At 35.6% G+C, this 17,048-nt stretch overlaps 1 protein-coding gene across 2 annotated transcripts in view; it reads left to right on the top strand.

Moving 5' to 3' along the window:
• The window catches only part of LOC115451978, a 67,139-nt gene that overhangs the window by 672 nt on the left and 49,419 nt on the right, over positions 1 to 17,048 (top strand). The gene's annotated exons all lie outside the window — the stretch shown is intronic.

Below are 17,048 nucleotides of genomic sequence, written 5' to 3'. Positions count from 1 at the left end.
TTAGTACTACATGAAGTTTCTAACAAATATTTATCAGTTATTATTAATAAACCTTTATAAGTAAGTTTACATTTTCCTTCCTTGTATAAGTAACTATATTTATTGCGTACTAAAATTATTAACAGAGCTACTGAATTTGAATTGTGCAATTATATTCGGTTTGTTTTTTTTTTAAACAGGGCTTCGATTTTTAAAAAACCGCGTCGAGAGGCCGTTTTATACAGCCAGTTAACAGACATTTTCCCGCGTAAAACCCCATTTATCGTAGTCAATAACAACTCGTTAATCCGTATTTAAAAGTAGCCCTACAGCCCTACTACAAACTATATAAACCCTACCATATATCCTTAACTAAAATGGACCAATCAGAATAGTTTGTTTGACATTACAAATGATTTATTTTAATTGGGTCATTATTACCACCCACTACCCGCGTTATTAAACTAAGTCGATCGAAACGGTAGGATCAACTATTTCTGACTATTGTCAATGTTAATAGTCGAAACCCTCTCTAGAGCAAATGGCTTTCAGCATTTTTCCCATGCTTTTACGTATGTACTAGTTACGGCCGAGAATATGCAAAGGTTTATGAATAATTTGTTTAAAATTTTAGATCTTTATAAAAAATCTAAAATAACAATATATTCCTTATTAAATTGTGTACCTAATGATGTTGGTTGCAAACTAAAATTATGTTTATTAAAAGGTACACGAAATATACAATTACAGTGGCATTTGTCATTACGAAACAATATCCATAATCTAAAAAAAAAGTAAAAATAACATTGCAGAAAAATTATAATTACTTTTTCTACATGTATTTTGAATTAAAAATACATATCTTTTTAAATACGGTAAGCGCGCTATTTTGTTGGATGTAGTGTTCTTAATACATTTGTATTTATATCTATTAAATTTTACAGAGTACCATTATAGTAAATTGAATAAGGATGAAGAGTTGTAATGAGGACAAATGGTTGCCTAACGCAGAACTGAATCGCATTTATCTAGTATGCAAAGAGTTTTAAGATTATATAGAGCGGACATTAGATTGTCATACAACAAATTTGCGCTCATGTGAGGTACTTAATCTACCGTCAAATAGTAAAACACTAATATAAACATGGCGATACCTCAAGGTCCATTTTCATACATTTTGTTTCACCTTTAATCTGGGTAACTAAACAAGTATTGGCAAGTAAAGAATTTAAATTCACGTCTAGTTAGTGATTAGTTCTCGCAGTTGAAAGAAAAACGTAAAAATAATTAATATGCATGGATATTGATTAAAGGTGAAACAAAATGTATGAAAATGGACCTTGAGGTATCGCCTTAATATTTTTTCCATATAATTTCTATACGTTTTTAATGCATAAATACGATATTTTTTGTTAATATGTTTTTGTATTAATATCTAGGGACGCTAAGACATATTGTCGAACGATTCCAAATAAGACCTATTTATAACCAATTAGTAATACCTTTTGGAGCACAAATTTAGTCCTGATTTTCAGTCTATATTGTTTAATGTCTTTGCTTATATGCGAGGTGATTCTTGGTCGCCAATAAAGAAATTACTGCTGGTAGTAAGATATTTTGTATCCATGTAAATGGCGACCACCGATACACAAGATAAAAGTAGGTACAATGTAATCTAGTTGCAAAAAGTTTTTATACCGTTACTGCGATCATTCGATCCACAATACTGAAAAATACGTACTCAACGTACAAAATATAAGATTACTGACTAGACTAGCTGTGCTTGCGGCTTTGCCCGCGTGGACTTCAGTGTCGCAAAGTTTTTCCCGCCCAAATTCCGACCCAAGAGATTTTTTACAACCACGTGACCTCTTCAACAGTAATCTTTATCACGAGACTGTCCCGCCCTCACAACCACCACTACAACTCCTGTAAGGATCAGCAGTGGCATGGTATGACACCGAGCGGTGAAGCTCGCCGAGTCTCAGGGAAAACTAATATGTCATTATCCTGCAACGATAATCAAATAGAAAGATAGGGAGGAGTTGGAAATATTAATTGTCCACTTCCCTCCATAGCAATGCAAACAAAATCATGATCTAAGGAGGCGTTTTAACCTCAAGAATAGGAACGTTTACAACTAGATAAGCTAGACAAAGCTAGAATACATAATCTTTATCAGTTAATTTACATAAAACCGTAATGTACTATTAACCTAAACCTTCCTAAAGAATATTATTAAAACTTACGCGAGACATATTAAATTAGTCAAAAACAACACGGTTTGATACAATGACGTTTTACAAATAATAAAAACATCTTAGGTTTGATCTGTGATCGAGAGGCCTCCGCGACGCGACGTCCTCTTAGCACTCTCCCCTGAGGATGACCTACTTAATAGCTCGAAACTGGTCGGCGATTCCGACTACTTTTTATACGTGAGTAAAACCGTGTTGTTTTTGACTAACTTCCTAAAGAATTGCACTATGTTTTAGTAAATACCGTACAAAAATCCGTTCGGTAGATTTTGAGAAAATCGATCAAATACAGACTAGTTTGCCAGATTTTTCCTCAGCCTATAAGAGATAAATCGACGCTCCCTACGTATACGCAGAGACTGTCGATATTTAAACGGTCCTTATTAAAATGAACTGTATTTAAGACAATAAGGATCGAAGTGCTTATCGCCATGGTAATTAACACTAAACAAGCGATGTTAATTCCACGGTCCCTATGTGAAGTAATGCATCTGCAAAATGCAATTTTGCAGATTCGATATTTTACGTAGGACTGTCGAAATGCCTAAATGGGAAACAAATACGGTATTTAAGTATTTTACCCGGGACAAATAAATAAAACTATTTAGTGACATATTAAAATATTTTTCCGAACATCGAGTTAGTTTTAACATATTTTTATTCCTTTTAACATATTTGTAACAATCAATACAATTATAATCTCAATAGTTTTTTTAACTTATTTTCTGTTAATAATTATTTTTGAGCTATTTAAATAAGGTTCACTCCATAAACCTGTACTATTTAAAAGTGAAAACATTATTGGCCTTATATTATATTACTTTATTTTAGTTAGACCGATAGCCTAATTGGGTGTGGAACGGACTGCCAGGATGAATGTCCGCAGGTTCAAATCCCAAGGGCGCACACCTCTGACTTTTCTAAAATCACGTGTGTATTCTTTGTGAATTTATCGTTCGATTTAACGGTGAAGGAAAACATCTTGAGGAAACCTGCACATCTGAGAAGTTCTCTATAGGAATTTCGAAGGTGTGTGGAGTCTACCAACCCGCACTAGGCCAGCGTGGTGGACTAAGGCCTAATCCCTCTCAGTAGTAGAGGAGGCCCGTGCCCAGCAGTGGGCAAGTATATAATATAGGGCTGATATTATTTATTATTATTATTAGTTAGACAGAATGTTGTATTGTAAGCTGTATGTTTTCCTATGAGAATAAATAAATTAATTAAAAACATGTATCAACTCGTTATTTATTAAATTTATTTAATACCTAGTCGTATTAATACGTAAGCGATAACGCGAACGTTGCGTGCGTGAGTACTTGTCAATCGTAGATCGATCGATTTAGACAATCTATGCCGCCGGGACGTTTTAAAATGTGCCTAAAATATTAGACGTCCGGTAAGTACGGGACGTCTGGCAATCCTACTACAGACAGCTTTTGGGGACCTTGTTGTTTAATCTATATATATAAAAATGAATCCCTATTTCCCTTGGTCACGCCATCACGCGTGAACGGCTGGACCGATTTCACATTTTTTTTTGTTATTGTTATTGTCAGGCGAAGGTTCTTATAAAAGAAAAATTTCAAAAAATTGCGCGGAAAATTTAAGAAACTTAACGAATATATTAATTTTATATCAATTGTTTGAAATAACTGTCAGCGATTGACAGAATGCGCGTGTATACATAGTTAAGACAGAACAACGTCTGTCGAGTCAACTAGTATAAGTATACAAATATGATGTTAAAAACTATAATTTTTACTAGAACTTCTGTTATCAACAATCATTCGTCATAAGTGAGTATAGATTACAAGGTAGATAGAGGTAGAGGAAGGGAGAGGGCTGCGGGGGGGTTGGTATCACCCGCCGCATCACAACAAGATGTCTGGCTATAATATCGAAAAATCCCACACGATAATGTCGATTATACGTGATTTACACCAATTAGTATTTATCTTTGGCTATGAAAATTTGAGGATAATTAAATGTATGTAGACAAATTTTAAGTTTATTTTTATAGGTAGCTTTTGCACGTTTTTCGTTTTCGTTAGTTTTCCGGGATAATTTTTTTTCGACTTACTTGATATGTACCTTTATTACCAAATTACACAAAATCCTTATGAATTGTAGTCTATGTGTTATTCTAATGTATAACCAATATTACTGTAAAGTTTCATACAAATCCGTTCAGTAGTTTTTTCGTGAAAGAGGAACAAACATACATACATCCATCCTCACAAACTTTCGCATTTATAATATAATTCTCTTCAATGCAAGGTAGGGAAGCCACAGCTCACCGAATATTTTAATATGAAAGTGATTTTGTTTATTCCTTATATACGCTTTTAGTACTCAAAATAATAATCATCAATATTTGACTTTTTATTTACAACTTTTATTAAATATGTACGTCGTATTAATTCTAAAGCAGAAATCATTGAAATCTGGTGAAATCCACAAGTTATAAGCCATTGAAATTAGGTAGTAGGGGGAGAGTCAAAAAACAGAAAAGAGACAAAATACTTGCATGTGACGTCAGCGGGCATTACGATGCGTGCGAAAGAGATGGAGCGATATCCCCTCTCCTGCACGTAGCAATATTTGAAATTTGAATTACTGCCTCATTTCTTATCCAATTCTAATGCTGTTTTCACAGGATTTCTTTTTGTACTAATAGGAGACAGGCCTATGCTTGATTTTGTACATTATTCTATATGTAATGGTTAATAATACGAAAAAGAAGCACTCCTGCGAAAACTGCATAACAATTGGTTAAAAAATTAGCGAGTAATTCATATTTAAAATATTGTAATGTACAGAAGGGGGCGCGATGTAGGGATATCGCTTCATCTCTTTCTTTCACACGCGTCGTAATTCCCGATGACGTCACATGTGAGTATTTCGTCTCTTTTCTGTTTCTTGTTAATTACCCCTTCCACCGAAATTCAAAGACTTATAACTTGTTGATTTTTTACCGGATATCAATAATTCCTTGTGTTATAATTTATATTATGTAAATATTTGATAATAGTAAAGAATAAAAATGAGTCCGGTTCCCTATTGCTGTTACATATTAAATAACGCACAAAATCAAACTTATTCAAATATTTTTGCACATACGTTATCATAGGACATATGGTACCTTTAATCAAGAAACAATACTGTGAGGGATAGAAACAGATTGACAAAATCTAATTACCGTTAGGTATTGCCACGCCTCTTGAGACCTCCATTTTGAAAGCCTTTGATAGACCCGTAATACAATACAGAGGTCAACTTAAACTGGTCGCTACCCGGACATTCGCGTGGGTCAGTGTATCCGAAAGCGTACTTATGCAATATTGTACATAGACATTATAATGTACATTTTCCCCAATACTATATGACATTTGCCTGTCACTTGGAAGTTATGGCGGCTCTAACCGCAAAACATTCTAACGTTATAATTACAAGTCATTATAATAGCGATTTTAAGATTACCCATCGATATGTACTTCGTACTAGATCTGGCGTTCCGTACACTCAAAGTGTTCGGCTAAACTGTACTGCAATCCGTACACCTGACAGTATGATTTCTACATTGACGGCGTGTGGTTGTGGACGGAGTGGCGCTCATAATATAAGAACTCGAGTCTAAGTGTAAATCTGGATGTGAATAAAAATTATAGTCAAATAATTAAAATTATTTGTTGTTCAAGTGAATAGGTTATAACAGTGACGTTTTTGGTTGCCATTTTAGATCAGATTTTGAACAAATAGTTTATATGGACGTTCGTGTTTATAGAATATACGTCAATGAGATTAGCATACTTTCAAACTGATTAAAAATATGTCTAGATAGACTGGATGCTTTAAACGCGTCGAAAAAAGTAGAGGTGAACTGTTCACCTCTAGATCGTCTTCCCGCGCTCAGTGTGCTTCGAGCTGTCACCGCGTTTACACTTGTTGCAAAATTTATGTCGTTTAAAAATGTACAAATGTATAAAGAGCGATCTGAAACAAAGAATACTTTAATTTCCCGCCCTCACATCCACCACTACAAGTCCTGTAAGGATCAGCAGTGACATTGTATGACACCGAGCGGTGAAGCTCGCCGAGTCTCAGGGAACTCTAATGTCATTATCCCGCAACGAAATTAAATAGAAAGATAGGGAGAAGTTGGAAATGTTAATTGTCCACTTCCATAGCAAAGCGGGAGACAAAATAATGGACTAAGGAGGCGTTTTAACCTCAAGGATAGGCATGTGGACATGAAACAACGAGTTATGTCACGTATCAACGGTAGCTTAAATTATTTATAGTAACTTCCTGCAAAATAAGCCCGTTGACATATTTCTTTTAATTAGTCTGAGTTTGCCATTATTGTGTTGCCAGTTTACGATTTTGTTTATTGCCTTGAATGACGAGACGAGCTTGCTATTAGCCTGATGATAAACGATACGACCGCCCATAAACAGTAGAAACACCATGCAACACCTTGAATTACAAAATATTGTTTGGTATTCCACTGCGCTCGCCATCCTGTCTCAGGACGGTGTTAAGTTTTATTATGTCCAGTAGTTACACTGGCTACAACGTCCTTCAAACCGGAACACAACAGTGGCTACACACTGCTGGTTGGCGGCCGAAATAGACACTGCGGTGGTACCTACCCAGGCGGACTCTCACATATGAGAGACCTACCACCAGTAAATCCATCATCAGTACGAGATCAGCATTTATATTAGCATATTTTTTATTTTTCTAAAACAAGGGCTATAATAGATCCTAAGTTTTATGAACATTATAATCAGAGAAGTTAAGTATTTTGTATCTAGTAAATTGTTTTTTGTGTTATATGAACTTGTTTCTGCCCACGGGCACCGTACGACAATTGGTAGCATTACACACACAAGGCAAAGCAGAATTACGCTGGAAAGGCGTATGACGCAACTGTCACGCACACTAGCTTACAATAGTTGGCCAATTCGTTTTAGTATCATTAAAGCGACACTCTATCTAAATTCTAGACGTATAATTTATCAAAGCTTTCAAATATTTTGTTTGATGGCATCTTTAGCTGACGTTAGCGGCATAACATTCAAATGTGGAACTGAGCGTTCCAAATTTGAAAGTTAAATAACGATAAATAAAGATGGCGGTACTAACGTAGTCATTACAAATACCGTTAGATTCTATGCATTAGAATTTGAAATAAGACGATTTTAAAAATGCCACCTGATTCATTAACTGACAGATTTTAGAATGTATTTGAATTCTTTAGTCACATTAAGGTTATATATAGCTTAAGGTCCATTTTCATACATTTTGTTTCACCTTTAATCTGGGTAACTAAACAAGTATTGGCAAGTAAAGAATTTAAATTCACGTCTAGTTAGTGATTAGTTCTCGCAGTTGAAAGAAAAACGTAAAAATAATTAATATGCATGGATATTTCGGCCTTTAAAATTTAATATGACTTGTTTAGTTACCCAGATTAAAGGTGAAACAAAATGTATGAAAAATGGACCTTAAGCTATAACCTTAAACTATATAGTTATAGAGCGGACATCAGGGCCAAAATTTTTGCTCCAAAAGTTATTAACAATTTGTAATAAGTCTTGTTTGAAATGCCCGTGTGACAAGATGTCACAGCGTCCTTATAATATACAAAAATAATATATTTACAGAAAATATTCGCATCAAAAACGTGCAAATCATGATATGGAAAAAATATTAAGTATGTTACATTTTTTTTTGCTATTTCACGGTAGATTGATTTTTGTATGACAATCTACCCAATGTCCGCTCTATATAATTGTAGGACTCTACGTTTCCTCTACGAAGTTCGATTAAACTTAGCATGGAGATAGTTTGGGACCCTGGGAAGGTTAAAGGCTACTCTTTCTATCCAGGGAAATATATATAAGCGGGACTTTTATCACAGAAAAATTTCGATACGGGCGGAGTCACGGGCCAAAACTACTATATTATATATTTTAAAATATATATTTGTTGTTCTTATATTGGCTCTTATCCAACTGCAAATTTGAGGTCAATGCAGTCCACGAAAAAAATAAGTATTTGATTTAGTTTTTAGACCATCTCTGGATATCTATTCTCATGCAAATTGTGTTGAAAATATCTTGTCATACACAAATAGACAACGTTCGGACCGTATAAAAAAACAAAGCAAAATGTTTTAAATAAAAACAATATCTTGTCTATGCTTCATTACAGTCGAATTAAAAACAAAGCAAAAATTAAGTCGATAATCAAAAAGCATAACGTTCAAATAAAAAAAGCCTTGTCCACGCTCCATTAAAGTCGACAATTGATCGCATATTAAAAAACATAAGTCGTCTATATAATGATCTGTATAATAAATTAACAATATCATATGAAACAAGTTTATACGAGTTGAAAAACTTGCGCGCGGGAAAATACACCGTGAGATTTTATCCGTACGATGTTAATAAATTATATCGTGCATGAGCCGAAGCAGGGGGGGCACCATATATAATATTAGCCTTGTATTATATACTGTCCCATTGCACGGGTCTCCTCTACTGAGGGATTAATTAGTCCTTCACGCTGTAGTGCGGGCAGACTTAATATCCTCAAAATTCCTATAGAGAACTTCTCAGGTATGCAGGTTTCCTCACGATGTTTTCCTTCACTGTTAAAAAGCGATAAGTCGCAAAGAATAAACATAGTTTTAGAAATGTCAAAGTTGAACCTGCGGATATTTGTCTCGGCAGTCCGTTCCACACCTGGGTTATTACTGCATACACTGTTATAACCAGATATTTTTGTTTGCACTGAATTCCAAAACAAAAACATATCATAATCAATGAAGTTTTACAAATAGACGCGTCATAGACTAACAAAATTGCACATAAAAACAGCGCACTATTTACTATAGTCACATACTTGTACAGCCCTAGCAGCTCGCATTGATACGGCCCGATGGTCGACCGCCGTGGCCATCTAGTTTATTAGTCTCTGGTCGCCATGACAGTCGAATAAAATGCAATTATTAATTAAAAATAAGTTAAACAGTGTATAATTATTACTAACGTATGAAATGAAATGTATTTTTCATTCACAGTTGGAGTATAATTTGTACATCGTCTAAAAACACAGGAAGACATTTTATTTATAAAAATACAAAAAGTTAGTAAGCCGACTAGCCGCGACAGTGGTTGGAGGTTGACTAAGTGAATGTCGGGCAATTACCTCGCTTTCGTCTTGTCAGTATTGAGCTCGGACAACGTATCTATGTAAAACATCTTAGATCATATCTATATGCTATTTACCGGAATGTAAGCTATTGTTAAACAGTTTTAAGATTATATAGAGCGGACATTAGATTGTCTTACAAGAATTTGCGCTCATGTGATGGTTACTCTACCGTGTAATAGCAAAATTCCAATGTAAAATACTTCATATTTTTCCATATTGTGATTTGCACTTTTTAGCGTGCATATTAGCATATTTTCTTTAAATATGTTTTTGTATTATTATCTAAGGATGGTGTGATCTTGTCACACTATTCCAAATGAGACAATCACTTATTACTATCGATATATATGTACTACGTACTAGATTTGGCGTCCCGAACATTCACTGCGTTCAAATGAATTGAACTGCAATCCACTCGAACTGACTTTAGTATGGTCAATATTGACAGCTTGTGGTTGTGTACGGAGCGCTCATGATATAAGAACTCGGGTTTAAGTGTAAACCTGGATTTGAATAAAAAATATTAGTCAAATAAGTAAAATTATTTGTTGTTCAACTGAATAAATAGGTTATAACAGAGACGTTTTGATTTCCATTTTAGTTCAGATTGTGAACAAATATATTATATGGACGTTCGAGTCTATAGAATATACGTCAATGCTTATTACTATTATAATAACAAACTTTTAAAGCACAAAGGTCTTGATGTACGGTCTATAACTAACTATATTATTTAATTTCCGTTAAAAGGTAAAACTGGACTCGTTATAGGTGACTAAATTGATATCATATATAACTCATACATATTTATGTTATTACATCATTGAAAAACAAATGACGAATATGTTCTTTGTCCTGTCTGCTATAACTCCGTTTGGGGAACGACCAGTATAAGTTGACCCCCGCAATTTAAACACCGTTTTTACAATACACCAGTGGACAGTCAAGCCAAGTTTATCTTTTTTTATTGCTTAGACGAGCGTATGTGACGATAAGCGATACGACCGCCCATAAACAGTAGAAACACTAACACCTTGAATTACAATACAAAGTATTGTTTGGTATTCCACTGTGCTCGCCATCCTGAGACATGAGATGTTAAGTCTCATTATGTCCAGTAGTTACACTGGCTACAACTGATGGTAAGCGATACGACCGCCCATAAACAGTAGAAACACCAACATCTTGAATTACAAATTATTGTTTAGTATTCCACTGCGCTCGCCATCCTAAGTCTATCTTAAGTCTCATTATGTCCAGTAGTTACACTGGCTACAACGTTCTTCAAACCGGAACACAACAGTGACTGCACACAGCTGCTTAAACACGCACCCACGCCTTCCTGAAAGTATAAAAGGTGGTTTTGCTGGTGGTAAGTTATTTAATATCCGCCCAGATAGCGACTACACTACACAAGGTGTTATAATCACAATGACCCACCTAAGTGTCGCGTTCCGGGATCAGCCTGTGTATATCCAACAGGCCGGCATAAATATGTCAACTGCCGAGGGGGAATCATCTCTCGTCAGTCGACATTCTAATGGACCCACTCCACTATCAGGGGCAGTGCGGTAACTTAGCCGTGCACTGATAAAAAATCGGTTACAAGGCCAATAAATAGTACATACTAATCATAGTGAACATATAAAACAAGTAACCTCTTTTTAGTCGGGTCATAACAAAAGCATTAATTCACCGAACAGTTAATAATAGACCTAATACGACTGACCGCAATGATAACGTTACGGACTAATGGTCTAGGGGGAGGGGTGGGGGGTTATATGACGTCATCTATTGACACATTTGAAGGTCGATGTTGGTTGAGACTTATTAGTATAGTACCGCATTATACTACACTTAATATGGGATCATTATTGAGTTACTAAATAAAACCACATACTCGTCGTCCTTTGCTGACATTGTGCCAAAAATCATCCATTAATAACGCATATTTTCACAAAAAATCCTCGTTTTAGTTTTTAGATTATTTTTAATGCAAATATGGCGTGCGCGTGAGTGTATTTCTGTTAGTATGATGTTGCTGCGACGAATTATCTTAGAGTAGTAGTGGCATTAGGGCGCGTAAAGTTAAATTACTTTTAAAGATATTTATTTTATTCTAAACTTACACGTTTTTTATTTTACATCTAGGCTTCAAGTAACCTATTGTTATGTGTTATTTCCAAGTAGATACGAGTAAGTATGTGGATTAATTTAGTAACGCAATCAAAATGACCCCGTATAAAGGACGTGGCTTGCTTGATCTATTTGTCAAAGAGCAAATGCTCATAACAGATTATAAAACCTTTTTTTTATTGCTTTGAATGACGAGACGAGCTTGCCGTTCGCCTGATGGTAAGCGATACGACCGATAAACAGTAGAAACACCAACGACTTGAATTCCAGTGCGGCATCCTGAGACATGTTAAGTCTTATTATGTCCAGTAGTTACACTATAATGTTCTTCAAGGAACACAACAGTGACTACACACTGCTGCTTGGCAGAAATAGACACTGTGATGGTTCCTACCCAGGCGGTCTCTCACATAAAGAGACCAGCCACCAGTAAAGTTCCTTTCATGTTTCCTACATCAATATAAGTGTAATTATAGGTAGAATTCGCTAACCTTCAAAATGACGTCATGTTCAAAAAAATACTTTATTTATTACGTAGGCAAACAAATTTGCACTTATGATACGTCGAAACAAAGCATAAGAATAATCATTATTATTTCTAAACAACTATTAAAATTACTTATACAACTATGGACATTTTAAATTAGGGATAAAATTTATAATGAAAATAAGGTACAAACCGAACTAACCAGCTCGGGCTGGCAGGTAGGGGGAAATAGAAGGATAAAAATCCAAATACCACCAGTAAGTGAGATATTAGTATTAACGATTGTTTGAAGAAGTCTTAGTAATAAGCCTCGGTTACCTTATAAGCTAGGGATATAATTCATTAATTTCTTGCCTATCCGTCACGGGGGTCAGTTTATGCAAAAAAACACAATTTTGCGGTCTACAGTCAATTTAGCTCGTGCCACTCACCGTAAGGAGCGATGACCCTTTTTGATTCGAATTCAAACAAATTTGAAACGGTTTGAGCGAATATTTGAGTTTATTACGTGACTGGGTTTACTGACCAGTTTAAGTTGACCTCAGAGGGTCTACTTCGATAAACGAAATCCGTAGTTTCGGATTAGGGATTACACGTTTTGTTACTACGAAGTGTTACGGATCCGACGACGGATCCGATCCGTTTATCGCAATATTTCATGGAATTTGTATGAACTTATAGGGTTTCACCATCCCCTTTTTAACCCATCTGTGAGGACAAAGTGCCACTGCTTTCTCCAAAAAAAATACGTGAATCCTTTGATTAAAAAAACTGTTATCTTAAAAAAAATATACAGACTCCGATTTCGACGTTGACTACAATATTTGTAACCAGTATACCTATTACTTTAAATATTTTTTTTGGTAGTGTTTTTTGAAGTCGGATTAATTTTTGTTAAAATGTTAAATCTCGGTGGCGTGGTTGTATTGCACGTTGACTGTCGCGCTGAAGTGTTACACCTCTGCCTACCCCTGAAAAGGGAAAAGGCGTGATGCTATGTATGTAAGAAATAAGAAATTGACCCAAAAACAAAACAACACAAAACACCACTGAAAAAGTGACGAGAAAGTGAAATTCGCAATTCCGTTTGGACGACACTAATTTCAGTTATTTCGGTTTAATAACCAAACTACTGAACCGATTTTAAAATTATTTCCACGGGACCAAATTGATAATATATCCTTTCAAATAAAAAAATATTTTTCAAAATCAGTTAATAAATGACTGATTTCTGCGGTAACAAACAAAGGAACGCCTTTTGGTGTCTCTTAAAAGGACATAGAACCGAACTCCGAGCATGCGCAGCGTATCTCAAACAATGCAACTGTAACTGCATTTATTTCGTACAAACTTTCTCATTTATTATTTGACAATTCTTGTAAACCATAAAAGATTTCTTTGTCAGTGGTCTTTTGCTATAGAAATAAGGACGAAGATCCAAAGCAAGCCGCCTACCTGCTCTCCTTTGAGTTTTTTTTATTGCCTTAGTAGGTAAACGCTGTGTTCTGGTTTGAAAGGCATTGTAGCTAATATAACTACTGGACATGATAAGACTTAACATCTCATGTCACAGGATGGCGAGAATGGAATACCAAACAATACTTTGTAATTTAAGGTGTTGGTGTGTCTATTGTTTATGGGCGATCGTATCGCTTACCATCAGGCAAGCTCGTCTCGTCATTCAAAGATATGTATAAAAAAACGAACGCCTGATGGTAACCAGCATTCGTCACATGGACAACGCCAAAGGCACATTCAAGCCATTGCCGACCGGTAAACTATGTGAATATAATTCGCACTCTTAATAAAATAATGACCCATTTCAAAATTGCCAATTTTTGAGAATCGTCAAACAACCAATTCCTGTTGGCGACCTTTTAGTTTTTTCCTTTTCTTTCATGCTATACGTTTCATTTATTACTATCTTTAATAAGCTCAATTTTATAGCAACTTCAAAAAATAAGGTAGCAAACAAAAATTAGTTTTCCGACGACTGCTACAAATTAACAATTTTGAAATAGGTCATTATTTTTTTTAAGAATGCGATAAAATATTAGTCAAATAAATACACAGGCTGATCCCGGAACGGGACACACATGGGCTGTTAACACATTGTGTACAGTCGCTATCCGGGCTATGACTGCCTCCGTGGCGTAGTTGTATTGCACGTCCGGTACAATAGCGCTCTGAGGTCCTGGGTTCGAACCCCGGGTCGGGCAAAGTGATATTTGGGTTTTTCTGCTCAGTATCAGCCCGGAGTCTGGAATTTGTGCCCGATATGGCGATAGGCTCGCCCCCTATCACATCATGGGACGGAACATACTTGGCGAAAAGTGGGTGCCCTAGTTGCGCCTCTGCATACCCCTTCGGGGATAAAATGCGTGATGTTATGTATGTATGTATGCTATCCGGGCGGATATAATGTATCTTACCAACATGTTTATCATGAAATAAACTCAAGTATAGAGACCCGACTGACTACTTCGCTTTGTAATCGAGCTGAAATTCCCTTTTTAGTCTTTAAGTTGATAAAAATAGCGATAGCCTAATTTGGGGGAACGGACTGCCAAAACAAAGGTCTCTGTCAAAACGCAAACACATCTCTGACTTCTAAAGTTATGTGTGTATTTATGAATCATCGCTTGCTTTAACAATAAAACACGTCTATTGTAATCAAATCTAACAGCTCATGTGATACCCTTTCTTTTAATTTTATCCGTGGTGCTTTATAACTAGCTTATCTAGTTGTAAACTCCTATCCTTGAGGTTAAAACGCCTCCTTAGTTCTCCCACATTGCTATGGAGGGAAGTGGACAATTAATATTTCCAACTCCTCCCTTTCTGCTTGATTAATGTCGTTGCGGGATAATGACATTAGTTTTCCCTGAGACTCGGCGAGCTTCACCGTTCGGTGTCATAAAATGCCACTGCTGATCCTGGCTTACAGGAGTTGTAGTGGTGCGTATGAGGGCAGGAATTTTGAGGGTGTGTGAAGTCTGCCCGCACTACAGCGTGTTGGACTAAGGCTTAATCCCTCTCAGTAGAGGAGGCCCGTGCAATGGGACAGTATATAATACAGGGCTGATATTATTATAGCACACTCGTATTTCGTGTTTTTAGGTTTGACCCGGTATCAAACTCTTTGACTGACGATTAGCAGTCTAAATAAGCTACATATAAGGTGTATAATTTGATAAAAGATATCTCAAAATGGAGTGTAACCCGCTATGTTCAAAGTAAAATATAAAAGTACTTGAATAAAAAAAATTGGTACCCGTCAGTGCCTAGCACTGTCGTCAATTAACAAAAAATCAACCTTATTTCGTCACAATAAAGTTAACAACCATTTACCACTGGTACATTAGAAACCTGCTTTAATGTTATCATGTGTAAACAAACAAACATAAACCGTATATCGTAGTGCTAAAGTTCAACTTTGTTTACAAATGTTTGTATACTTCGGAACGCGTTTGCAAAACCATTTTAAACGTTTTGCAAGGTGAATTATGCTGTATTGCAGTGGTGGAAAGGCGATATTTGAATGAGATGTGTTTATTGAAATTCTCCTCGCATTGCCAACTATTTAATTTGTAATCCAGATGGAATCAACCTTGTGTAGAAGTTTTTTTACATCTAGAGTCATTATTTATAAAAATAGTAATACAAGGACAAAGATTATAATACAGCCAAGTTCGTCAATTAAGTTTAAAAAAAAAATGTCTTTATTTTGAACTAGTTGACCCGACGGATGTTGTCCCGTCTTAACTATGAATTTGCAGCGCACATTCTGTCAATCGCTGATTATTTCAAACAATTGACAGTTATATAAAATTAATATTTTCGTTAAGTTTTCTTAAATTTTCTAATTTTCCACGCAATTTTAGAATTTTTTCTTTCATAAGAACCTTCTCCTGGCAATAACAAACAACAAAAAAAATAGTGAAATCGGTCCAGCCGTTCACGCGTGATGGCGTGACCAAGGGAAATAGGGATTCAGTTTTATATATATAGATTATTTTTGTTAATATAATGTTTAATACTATAATAAATGCGTTTAACAATTAAGACAAGTACTTAATCTTAAGTGTTATTTCTTCTTCGACTAGTCATCACTTAGGTAGTTAGTGAAAGGCTGTTAGGTTAGCTAGGTTAGGGCTCATGTCCTCACCGGTGAGGATCGCGACGCGTTCCTCCTTTTATCTTTATTAACATTATATACTTTTTTATTTCTTCTTTCACGCCCGAGCTGGCTTCTTTGTTTACTTTAATCTTAAATTGTCTTTAGTTATAAAAGCTACTGTATTTATTAATATTTTTTATTCAAATCCAAGTTTACATTTAGACTCGAGTTCTTATATCATGAGCGCCACTCCGTACACAACCACAAGCTGTCAATATTGATACTAAAGTCAGTTTTAATTGCAGTTCAATTCAGTTGAAAACAGTGAATGTTCGGACCGCCAAATCTAGTACGTAGTACATATATATATCGATGCCTCCTGATGTTTCGATGACTGCTTCCTTCAGGATCCTGGAGCGTACTAGTGCTAATCATGGCGCGCGACAAAATCCAAAAACTAATTCTATTTCGATTTTTTCTTTTACTTATGTAAATCAACAAAACACACGGCAGGAATTGGTGCAACGCGTGGAATTACAATAATTAGAGCATAGATTTCCCAAGCGAATGGGAGAGTAGAGAGTATCTCCTTTTAAAAAGAGAAGTCCGCTTTTTTTTCCATAATAAACTTCTATGACCGTCAGACGCCATCAATCGCGCTAACTTCAACCCGTTCCGTGTCCTTCCTTTTTTCGGTGTTGCCAACACTTAATACTACATAATGAGACTTAACATCTCATGTCTCAGGCGAGCGCAGTGGAATACCAAACAATATTTGGTAATTAAGGTGTTGGTGTTTCTACTGTTTATCGATCGTATTACCATCAGGCGAACGGCAAGC

The sequence above is a fragment of the Manduca sexta genome, chromosome 1 (genome assembly GCF_014839805.1).
Source record: "Manduca sexta isolate Smith_Timp_Sample1 chromosome 1, JHU_Msex_v1.0, whole genome shotgun sequence".
Lineage (NCBI taxonomy): Eukaryota > Metazoa > Arthropoda > Insecta > Lepidoptera > Sphingidae > Manduca > Manduca sexta.
Note: the sequence above shows the minus strand (reverse complement) of the source record. Positions and strands in the feature narration are given on the sequence as shown.